Consider the following 12,432-nt stretch of genomic DNA (forward strand, 5'->3'; position numbering starts at 1 on the left):
CTAACCCTTGTATACTTTCCAAGAATGTTCACCTACAATCCAGCATTTTCTGCATTAGGTTCTGCATTATCATATTGAAATTTCTAGCACCTTATAGACAATACTATCATAGTATAAAGGGGTATGAATACTTCTGAATTACCATTTTTGTTAAAAATTGTTGAAACAAATAATTTAGACATCTATTTCTTGTAAAAAAAAAACTTTTGCTGCAAAAGATTTTTCCTAAAATGATTTGTTTTCGAGTAATGTCCAGAAATTATAAATGCCCATTGCAGTATGTGAACTTTTGACTATAACTTATATGAACTGTGTTTTTGCTTCCTGGACAAGCGAGGGGTTCTTCATGTCTTTCTCCCAGGGCAGCTTTCCACACATCAAGTGCTGTAAGCAGTAGCCTAGGATTCCAAGGTCACCCTGTCTGATAGGTGCTGAGGGATTAAGAGCAAGGAAAAAGGAAAGGATGAAGGATTAGAACCTGTTCAAGACATAAAATGGCTTTGATTAAATTCCTGTTGATGAAATATGCAAACGTCAAGGTTTTGTTTATTCAGCTGTATCTGGAGTTTAACGCCCAACTTTCTGGCCTTGGTTCACAGACAGGCTTGTGGCTTGTTGGAGTTGAAAGAAAGGGTCAGTTTCCTTACCTCCCCCAACCTCATCCTTCCTTAGTCTGGCTTGTCACGTGAACTTGAACCCTATGGCCTCTGACATGATCCAGACAGCCCATAACCCAGCTCCGACACTTTCTCAAAGAGCCAAGGAGTAAAACAAAGAAATAAATGTCTGCTGTTAAATTACTAACACATGTTCCAGGAAGTCCATGGGGTCTGAATCGACCATTCCGAGACCCTAAGCACAGACTAAACACTGATGGCCTTTCCTGTTCTACCACGCAAGTGTAAAAAGTTGGAAGACATTACAAAACTGCCATCTAGTGTAGAACCAAATATGTAATTGTTGTGCTTTAAGTTAAGCTTTCTTCAGTACATTGTGTTGCAGTAAAAATTCTATACAGAAGGCTGTTTTTTTTTCTCAATACAGTCACAATTTATTTTATTTATTTTTTAAAGCAAAATATGGCCATACATAATTTTACAATTGGAGATAGTTACCAATGTAACTATAGAGTTTCCAAATTTAGTGGAATGCTGTAAAATCACATTGTTTTATAGCAATTTCATCATTCACAAATCTCTTGTTAATTACAAAATGATTCCATCCATGCATCTGTGTTCAAAAGTTCATTTTTTCCAATTTAGGGATTGCAGATTTCAGTAGGAACTACATCAGAAAAAGTCTCTGTTTAAAGGGGGCTCCCGAGTGCCACATCCGGTAAAGGCGCTCCACGTGGAGTGCAGGATGCACTCTATAGCCTGGTCTGGTCGGGTGCCTGTGGGCTTGCTTGTAAGCTGCTCTGAGCTGAATTGTCCTCTGAAGCTGTAGCTCTAAGGTGGCTGCATGGTGACCTGCAGTGTGTAAAAGAAGCCGTCGGCTGATGGTACACGCTTCAGAGGACAATCTGTGTTCATCTTCACTGTTCCCGAGTCAACGGGGGGGTGGTAGCGATGAGCTGAGCCTAAAAATAATTGGCTATTCCAAATTGGTGAGAAAATTATCAAAACAATTACCCACTATTAAGAGAAACCGCAACCCAAGGAAATATGTTGGGGGCAGAGAAAAGGGACTCTAACAAATTACCACACAGTGCTCTCTGGAAACAAGTCAATGCAATTATAAAATAAATAAATAAAAATATTTATATGAACATGATCACTACACACAGTTAGCCATAGTTTCAATGTGTTAACTCCAGTTGTTTTTTTCTTTTTTTTAAAGAAGATAAAATGTTTTTCAAAACTAGAACAAAAACATGAGTTTACGGGCATGTTTCTTTAGTCTCTAGGGATCTCTTTGCCCTAGAATGTCATCCGCACAGATTGAAGGAAGTTTATTAACATGAACATATGAGTGACTTTGTACATGAAGATCTAAACGAGGGCATTCCTATAGCTGTCACTATTAAACTGGAACAGCATTTACAGTAGCAAAGAGCAACTTACACTTAAGAACACTGCCCCTAATAAAAGTAAAAGAAGTTGGAAATGGAAAGTTGGAAAATAAATAAGATCTAACTCATTACATTTAAATGAATAAAAAATGTGAAAAATAATCAAAAATACTACACTGACCACACAAAGGCACACCATGAATATCACTAAAGTACATGCATACTGTACAAATAGAGTGTAAAATATATAAGTGTTAGTAATCAAACCCAGTGTGATAGTAGCACAGTGGGAACTGGGTAGCACACAGAATCTGGGGACTTTGGTTCAAATCTTTACAATTTTAATGCAGGACTATCACAACAGGGTAAACACAAAAAGGTTGCAAACCAAAATTAAATTTTACCAAATGAATCAGCAAACATATGTAGACAGGAACAGATCCTGGGTGTGCATTGTTCATGTAAAAAAATTAAATTGTGGCCTTTTTGTTTAGAAATATATCTGTCCGCTAGGCAGTGTCTTCATGATATGACATGCATAGCGATACGAGGGTCACAATACAATACAGTAACTTAAGTGTGATACATAAACATTACACAATTATTGTTTCATTTGATAGAAGTGTTTGGAAAAAAAACAGGTGTTAATCAAATGAGATTCACAACCTGCTTTGATTTTGTTTTCTGATTAATCTTTGAATATATATTGTGCATTTTTTGGAAACATATGTTTAGAAAATAAGTCATTTTTTTTTATCGGTTTTGCCAAAAATTTGCAATCTGACAGGTTTAAAAAAAGAAAGAGTTCTCTAAATGGAGATTCATTTTAAACCAAATACTGTACCCTCTGCATGACCTCTTGCTTTACATGCCTGTAGAATGTAGGTAGAATTCAGGAAAAGATTCAGTAATATAAGGACTGCTAAGAAGTGTGCACCTTGGCTCCAAAGGTAATGTATAAATTAGTTTTCCACAATACTGTAGGGACGCAAATATAATGCACTAGGGACTGGTAATGTTTTTTTTTAGTGCTCACAGATGTTTAAGTTAAACAACTTAATGTTTCCAGTGTATGTTATACATATCAAGTAGCAGGTGTTATCATACCAGCATTGGTTCAAAACTGACGTTGCGGTCTTCAACTGTGATGGCGATGATGATGAAGATGATGAAGAGAATTCCAAACTAATGTACTAACGTTCTGATGGTGTGAGGGCACTGTATAACAGGAACAGTGTGCCTAGATGATCTGGCAGTTCATTCCAGGGTCAGTTGGAAGTCGGTCATCCAGAAAGGGGGCAGAGGCACAATACCAGAAGTCATTGCCCTAACGCGGTAGGCGATGTGCCAGTCATGCATTAGAGGATACGTGATTGCACTCAATACCGAATGGGGCAGGACTGAAGGTATATCAGGGGATGTGGTCAAACAATCTGTTCTTTTGTTATGGCTGAGAAAAGACCTGTAAAGGACAGAACGAGAAAAAGTAATCGTTAGTGTTTTGCATTGTTTCAGTCTGTCTATTAATTGTCACTCTTGTAATTCATAGAAGACTAAATCTGGGAGCTGTCACTAAAATCAGCCAGCATCACCCCCAGGTGACACTGCCCTACTGTTTCACTGTTGCTGTATAATTCACCACTTATACAAGGAGCACTCACTGTTGGAATTCGTGACCGTGTCTGTGTATAGTGTGTGTTATTATTATTTTGGGACTGATCTCTGTGGTTTTACTGACTTTACACATCGCTCGGTACAGTCAGTATTATTATTTAAAAGCAAATAATAAAGCTTTATTTTGCACCATTGAACTGTTGTTGGATAGTTATTACTGTGAACTGCATCACCTCTACACCTGTGCACTGCAAACCACTTTGCCACATGATGTCATTTAAAATCAGATTTGTTGCATTCCCTGAGTACTGGTATTGTGTATTTTAAACATGCTGGCACACACAGGTCGAATTTCACCCTATTGCCTTCCATCATTAAATTAACTGTGATGATCAACAATATAACTTGACTTCGCTTAGCTCTTCAGTTCGCTTTCAGCAGGCTTGACAAAATACATCCTTAACACACAGTGATTGGAAAGTTGGGGCAAGGATGCTAGGGTACTTACTAAACTTTAACTTAAAAACGGTACTGATAATCATACCATCAAGACAAAGATCACAGATCCCCACGTGAACCGATGAATCGGCATACCCTTACTACCTAAGGAATTAAGTTTTGCCAGAGAATCAATCCATCCAACAAATATATCTAAACATACAAATATTATCCAATCAAAAAATCGCTAAACACATAAAGCAAAAAAAGTTACTGGTATTATGACATAAAAAAAATGACACCTGCATTTTTCAGCTATGCAGCATGGCCTATGGTCATAGTGTTAAAAAAACATTTGCACTGATTTATATAAAACTCCAGGTTATTTGTACAGAGTAAAGGACACATCTCATAATTCTGGAAAGTTATATATTTCAGTTTTTTATTATTTTTTATATTCTGTGTATCTATTTGTTCTGAGAAAAAAAAAAAAGGTTAACCCCTCTAACTAGACAATAAAAATTGATAGTTTTTGTTTTGCACTGGTATTAAAAGCAATAGGCTACATTTCTTACACAAAACTATATCAGGAACATTAATATTTCACAAGAGATGTAAAAAGGGAGCCTATGATTGATGGCGATTTAATTTAAAGTTTCAGACATTACTCTGCATTCAGTCTAAAAGCCAAATGGTAAAAGGGACCAAAAATCAACGTTTTTGTGAGCCACTCCATGTTGAAATATTCAGCATGCATGGTATGTTATGGGACCTCTAGAGGTTCTTGGAAAGCCGTGTTGCTGGACTCAGAGGGTGGCCACTTCCTGTGAATATTTTTTTTTAATGTTGGACCCCAGCACACTTCATGACAAATCGTGATTTCACCATGGCATATAAGCTACTTTATTCTGTAGACATTGTTGCATTGGGAAACAAGTCAATTACCCCAGTGCTAGTTAATAGAACAATGTTAATACATCATAAATAGACATTATGACTATGTCTGCTGACTTTTAAGCAGTACCATGGAAAAAGTAAAAGAGGTTATTATTCAAATCTTTCATCAGAATCATAAATGGAGTTTCAAGTCCATTTTGATATATTAATAATAATAGTAATACCCTAGTGCAGACAAAGTCAAACATTGTTTATTACTGCAAGTATCCTTCCACTTGCGTAACAACATTTAATTATGCACCCCAGTCAATAAAAATGTAGATTGAGTTCATCAATAACGGTTAATTAAACAGATTTCAGGCTAGTCTGGAGTTTTTTAGTAACTCAATACAGTAACTGCAGAATATCTCAAGAGAAATTACATATTGACTGTGTGCTTCAGCAAGAGAAAATTCAGTTGAAATCTATAGCATGCATTGATCTAAACGTTACTCTTAAACACCACTAACAATATTTAGTTGAAAAATATCTCTGATAGAAAAAATTATTGCATGAAAATTGTTTGATAACATGTCTTTGAAATTTAAAATGTAACAAATAATTTTACTGTTTTATAAACCTGCAATTTCCATGACTTCTTAGCTGTGAAATAATTTACTGCAGTGTCTTATTGCTGGTGAGTAAGCACATTTCTCACACAGATCTTTTTAAATCAGGTTTCAGAATCCTAATTAAAACCTACTATTGTACATGCATACCACAATATAAAACAATTTTATAAAATGTTATGGTAGTCAGTTCTTAATCTATCAAGACAGCACTTTAGCCCAGCTCCCAATCTTGGGTTTCAGAACTACCTTCAATCAAAGTATATTTTTTAAATGATCAGAAGCCAAGTTAAATACATCACTCCTCTCTTATAGCTGCATGAACAACTCCTATTAGCAAACTGACAAACTCATATGTCTTATTCATGCAGGAATGAGTGTAATTTCAAAGAATCTTCTAAAATCCAGAACAGTGCATGGCTAGTGGGAGTTTCAAGCCCTGCCAAGTACAGTTGTTTTGTGTGGGCTAGGTACTAACAGTACCCCTTGCAGGACAGTGCTCCAGAAGGAAGAGTGACCCCACTGAGCCACCAACACCACTTCCTGCAGCAACTCATTTCACCCATCAAAGTAGTGACCAGGCCCAACCTTGCTTAACTTCTGACCTTCGGCCATAACTGTACCGCAATAACAATTTTAGAATTAAATAGATTTAAAAAAATATGTTAAAGTTTAGAAAACATAGGTCACACCCTTAAACAAAATAAGTAGATACATATGATTTAAATCTTTAGTTGCCCGAACTGTTGCCACAGTAAGTAGTAAAGACAGACCTCCAGGGAAAGATCTGTTTTAGGATACTTTTACTGGAGATAGATCTTCATTCCACAGTAACTCGTAAGCTAATGTTAAACTCAGGAGTGTTAATCTAGGACGTATAAGTAGTGCAGCTATTTAATTCGATGACCTCCTGTCAGCGAGCTAATCAGGAGGTTATTATGCACACTTGCACAGAAGTGGAGGAAACATGTGACACTGTTTTTCGCAGCTGTGCTAGAATTGTGTGTAGCATTATCATTAACCTTTTTTTTCTCTAAAACCAGACCAAGAGAAAAAAAAAAAAAAACTGTTCTTAAATTATTATGATTTATGAGCTGGTGAGGGGTCTTTGTTTGATCTTAAATACAGAGGCAACAGTCAGACATGCATTTCCTCATGAAACACACAAAGATGTTATTCAGTGGTTTTCAAATTATTATTGTGTGTCGGCAACACAGGTAATCAATTTCATCAGCAAGCAAAAAAATGTTTTTTTTTTAATTCTCTAACATAACATTAGAATTGACTTTTTTTTCCCCAGCTGCTGACATTGTAACTAGTACTGTTGTATTGACCATATTGATTGTAAACAACTCCGCTATTAGTGGATGTTATGTTATATATTCTCAATATTGAGCTCCCACACTGTCTATGGCTGTTTTAGTTAGGTAATTGCAGTCTGATAAACATCAATGGTTTAATTAATGGTAAATTAATACAAGACACAGGTTATGACTTTAACTAATTAGGGAATTGTCGAATTAACTATGCCTTGGAATGCAAGGCAGAGGGATTGATATCCAATAAAAAAGACTATATGTAATTTGCCTGCAATTGTGTTTCCAAAACTACCAAAGGGACTTTAAATAAGAGATATGAAAGGCCACTAGATAATTTTTTTAAGAAAATTAACACTCAATAACCCAGTTAGAGACAAATGGCACTGAAATGCTTTTTTCCTAAGTCTTTTGCTAGTTTTATTCTCTAGGGGGATAGGAACATTTTTCAACAATGCATTTACATGTGTAGCTGGCTGTTCTATCATTAAGTGCAAGTGAAAAAAAAAAAGCATTCAAAACACCAAACATTTAGCAAACACCCTTAACAAGGTACTCATGTTACTAAATGTATCAAATCAGAAAACTGAAGCAGCCCATTAATTACAAAAACAAGGGGAAAAAGCATAACATACTAAAACTATTTATTACATTAATGTTTTAACAGACACAATCAGAAAATATAACAACCCCCATGTTCACATATTGCATTGTACACCCAATGCACTGAATACTGAGCTACAGCTGTGCTTTTAAACATAAATTATAAATGATTATAAAAAAAAAATCAAAAAGCACCAGTATATTCAGATGTGGTTAAATAAAGAACATTATATATAATATATATATATATATATATATATATATATATATATATATATATATATATATATATATATATGTGTGTGTGTGTGTGTATATAAACTACCTAAACCTTTTGAGCATCTATGCTTGTGTATTAAATTGTCCTAGTATTGGAGAGTATGACAACCCATAATCTGCCAGAAAAACCTGTAAGAAAATTAATCATTCATATACAGTTTACTCAGTGTGGCATTGCCCTGAATTAAATGCAAATTCTGTTGATAATGCAGCACAATAAAGCTGCCATTGCTTATTCAAGCATTATTATAGATCAGCTACACCCAGCAATGCTGCTCCTGTACTGATGTTGATGCCCAAGTCTACTATGGTAGAACTGTGTGTGTATGGGATAACCTTGAACAGCACATTCATCATCACCATCATCTGCCAACTTCTCTGAACCAGTTTGTGTAAAATAATATTGACTGAATGGAATAGCATCCTTCATTACACCTTCCAGCACCATGTGGTGTTTATGATAAGTTTATTGTAACTCATTTCAGAAAGTATCAATTTTGTCTGACAAAATTTTTTTAGACATGCTAAATTCAAATACTTGGATTTTTGTTAAACCACCATACAACAGAAGAGGAACTTGTGGCCATTCACGGGGGACATGTGAAATGTTACAGAAGCAGACACTGTTGAATTACTGCCTGTGGACAGGCTGGCTGGTGGTGGTGAAGTCAGACCCAAAAGAACACACAGTACTGCAAGGTGAAATGTGAATTGCGCTGTTGCGCCGGTTTATTGCAAAATAAAAGAGTTGAACAAAACACAAAATGCTGACACCAAACAAAAGGGCATGTTGGCAAAACAAATAAACAATAAACAGTAAAAAGTAGTATGCTGATGCAAAATCACCAAACGTAGCAATTAATATATCTTTTTTTTTAAATTACCTTGTCTCCACACCCGTTCTTCGTTTCCGAACATACCAGTGCTTCGTGCATCTATATATACAATTGTTCCGGGATTCAATGACTAATTAATTATTCACTTGAATCCCAGCAGTGAACTAATCTGTGCATTTCTCATGCTCATGTACTAATGCACACTTTATCTGCACGTGAAGAGATTGTGCAATCCTCGTGCCTAAATAGAACTATATATTTTAAATCACTCGTGCTCCACAGCCCCATTATATCCCATGCACCAATATATATATATATATATATATATATATATATATATATATATATATCCCAACAATAACACACTACAACATTGCGCCCACACTGCCATAAAAGGATATAATTTTGGTTTTATGAACCTACAATGAAGCAACCTAGAGAATCACAAAATAAAGAAGCTATTGAATATTTCAGACCGTTTAGTCTTTTTTATCCAGAAAACAAAAAGTCACAGACCACGACATGCAATCATATTATGTCAAGTGAAATGCACCTTACATTTTGCCATAGGTTTTTATAAAACTTGAAATATGAATTTGGCATCTCAAAAAGTTAATCAGATATGGGCTGCTTAATTAAATGGTACAGCATTTAACCTAGACAAACTCCCAGACTGTCAAAGCTTAAAATGAAAGATGAAATTGGACGTTTGAGTTTTACAGCAAAAGAGCTTGTTGAGGTTAGAAATGGAACCAAAAGTTATTTACCATCTTATAAGGTACAGCTGGCAATTTACATTTTATCTTTATAAGCATCTTTGGAAGTATCTTTGAGATAGTGTGCATAACTTGCTTGGGTTTTTGTACGAAAGTAGTAGATTTGCTACTTTAATATCTCCATGGGTATATTCATTGTCATGAATATATTCCAAAGCATCCAGCTTTATAAACAATAAAGTATCAAGTCCTCAAGCTACATTCAATACAACTGCACTGTTCACACACTGAGATTGAAACAGTTAATCTTTCTAGCAACTTGTCGCAGGTGACCATTTTAAACAATTATCACAAGACAAATACTTCAAGCCAAAATATCTAAACAATTGTAATTTGAGCAAGTTAGTGAAATTCTTTTGGAAATGTCCTCTACAATTAATTTCTTGAAACGCTGCAAGAAACAGTTTGCCAGAAAGTTGCCTCGTGTTACATGCAGAACACAGGTCTTCAATATGGCAACAATATTGGGTCACAGGTCAAAGAGAAAGGTCCCTTTACATTATGCAATATACAACACTTGAACTCCCACTGTTCACTTACTATTTGGACATCTAACTACAGAACAGTTTTCTGTTTAAATTTCTCTCCTTTTCTTTCAAACAGTTTTTTGCAACTCACAGCCCAAATCTGTCCATCACCATGAATCTGTGCCTTATCATATACAAAACAAAATCCCATATAAAATCTACTGTACCTTTTTGGATATCAGGTAAACTGAAAGTATTCCCCAACCTTAGGTAAACAGTACATGACCCTGATTATCTACAAATGTGGCAGTAACTGTGAGCAATAAAAGCAGCTACAACCAATATGACTGAAAAATAAATAAATTTTTGGTTTGAACATTGGAGAGTTGTAATGTCATGACATCTTGTAGAATATCAAGTTAGGGGTGGGTTTAATATACAAATATGGCTGGAAACAGAAATATACAGTAGTAATTCCCAAGATCAAGCCAATTGCTTCTTTACATCCTGGAGCTATACAGCAGATGTTGTGACCTACCAACCCCTGGAAGAAGAAGGACAGCCTGCAGGTGTCTGTTTGAGCTCACAAGGCAACTGGTCAGTAGCACCGTACGGAGACCCTGACCCACGTAAGCACCAAAGCCAATGCCACACTCATTGTGTAATCTCCAGTGAAGAGTGGTAACTTGAAGATGCAGGACAAGAACCTGCACCCCCCTGACTGTATGACACCCTGCCCTCCATGTGCTTGTGCTTTGCAGGAGATAGGGGCTCACCTGCTTATATGTTTTTGATATACTGTCTAAAATCTGTATTGGATCACTGCACAAGGTTTTTTTCCCTAGCATTCTGTCACTAGATTAAAATGTTATGGGAGTGTACAAGGCTTAAAAAAAAGTCTGCATTTTTTTCCAGTGTCATAGCAGAAGATGTAGTGAAAAAGAAGTCAAAGATGTAAAATGTTTTTTTTTTTTTTTTTTTTTATAAACAATGGGGATAGGTCACAAAAAAAGCACATTTTCTGTAAATTAGCTTTTCTTAACATTGATAAGTATGAATGTAGGCTACATCTATTAACTATTACATCATGCATTGACAGAAAACATGATGATATTTATGTGAAGATGGTATCAAACATTGTATGCTTACCTCTTTCCTTGAAATTCAGCTAAACCAGAGCTTTTTCATTCATTTCTTTATTGCAAAAGGTTATTTTTTTTAAAAATGTCTCAAACATGAGGGTACAAACCACAATCACTTTAATAGGAATACAAAATTAAAAAATAAATAAATACAAATAAAAGACATCTGCTTTTACTGGTATTTATTTATTTATTTATTTTAATTTTTTTTTATTAAAACAGAATTAAATTAACGATACTAGAATAACAGTTAAAGACCATCATGTGTTTCCATTCACAGTAAATTGACTGAGAATTGACACAGCTAAATTTTAGCCAAGATCAAAAGCTCACTTCTATGTTTATACAAAATTAATTTTATTCTAATGGTCTTTTTGTAAAGCTTAAAAAACTGCATGGAAGCCAAGAGTTAAGTCTCACTGGACATAATATTTATAAAGGAATCAAACCTCTGTTTCAAACCATGATTACTGTACTTAACTGTTTTGAGTATTTTTCTTAATTGTTTCAGCTGCCAACCATGCACATGGGAAATATGTGACATATAATTCTGTGCTTGGATAGCAGCACAGAAAAATGCATCTACCAAACCAGCACTTAACTAGACTATATATTTGTATTTTGTTGTCCTTGTTTTGGACTACTGACTTATCATGGCTGGAATGAAATAAGTTTGACTTATTTTTTGTGCTGTGATTGTTGTGGTCTTTCTAATGTTTTTTATGCTGACGTAGAACTGTAGGACTAGTGCTTGTTTATATGTATATAATCTTCTCACATATTTACATATGGACATGTTTTCAAAATAGTGGGAACTAGAATCGGACTCAAAATACCCAGTTTCAATAACAGATACCCGGTTCTGACCTGAATCCAAAAATCTTCTCAAATGCACATCATTACTCCCAACCACTGATTCATCATTAGAGCGGCAGTGGTGGCTGCTCTAATACACTGCAAGACATACTAATTAAATATTACTAGAACAGATGGAATTACTTGTGGAATAATTAAACAAAAAATCAGCTGTCATTAAAAATTGTCATAATTAATACAATATCGTACATTTACGATAACGCTGTAATTAGTTATATGGTGCCATTTTTTTTTTTAATCGTGACTTTTGTTCGATACGATTTTACAGTTATCGTAAATTTTCCCAACCCTACTAATATGAAGTTACTACCTGACATGGTTTCTAAGATAGGAGGCAGCAAATGTACTGCCACAAAAAAATAATGTAATCTTGTATGATACCCACAATCAAACCTAACCCAGTGAATCAAAGAATACAGTTTTGCGGCATAGCAATATCTCAGTGTGAGGTCTTTATCATCTGGACACCAAAAAGTCACAACCACTCATGTCACAAATCAAAGCAAAGAATATCGGAAGATCAATATTGTGGAATGCCCCTTTTTTAAACTCATTGTAATACTGTACAG

The sequence above is a fragment of the Polyodon spathula genome, chromosome 6 (assembly GCF_017654505.1).
Source record: "Polyodon spathula isolate WHYD16114869_AA chromosome 6, ASM1765450v1, whole genome shotgun sequence".
In the NCBI taxonomy this organism is placed as follows: domain Eukaryota; kingdom Metazoa; phylum Chordata; class Actinopteri; order Acipenseriformes; family Polyodontidae; genus Polyodon; species Polyodon spathula.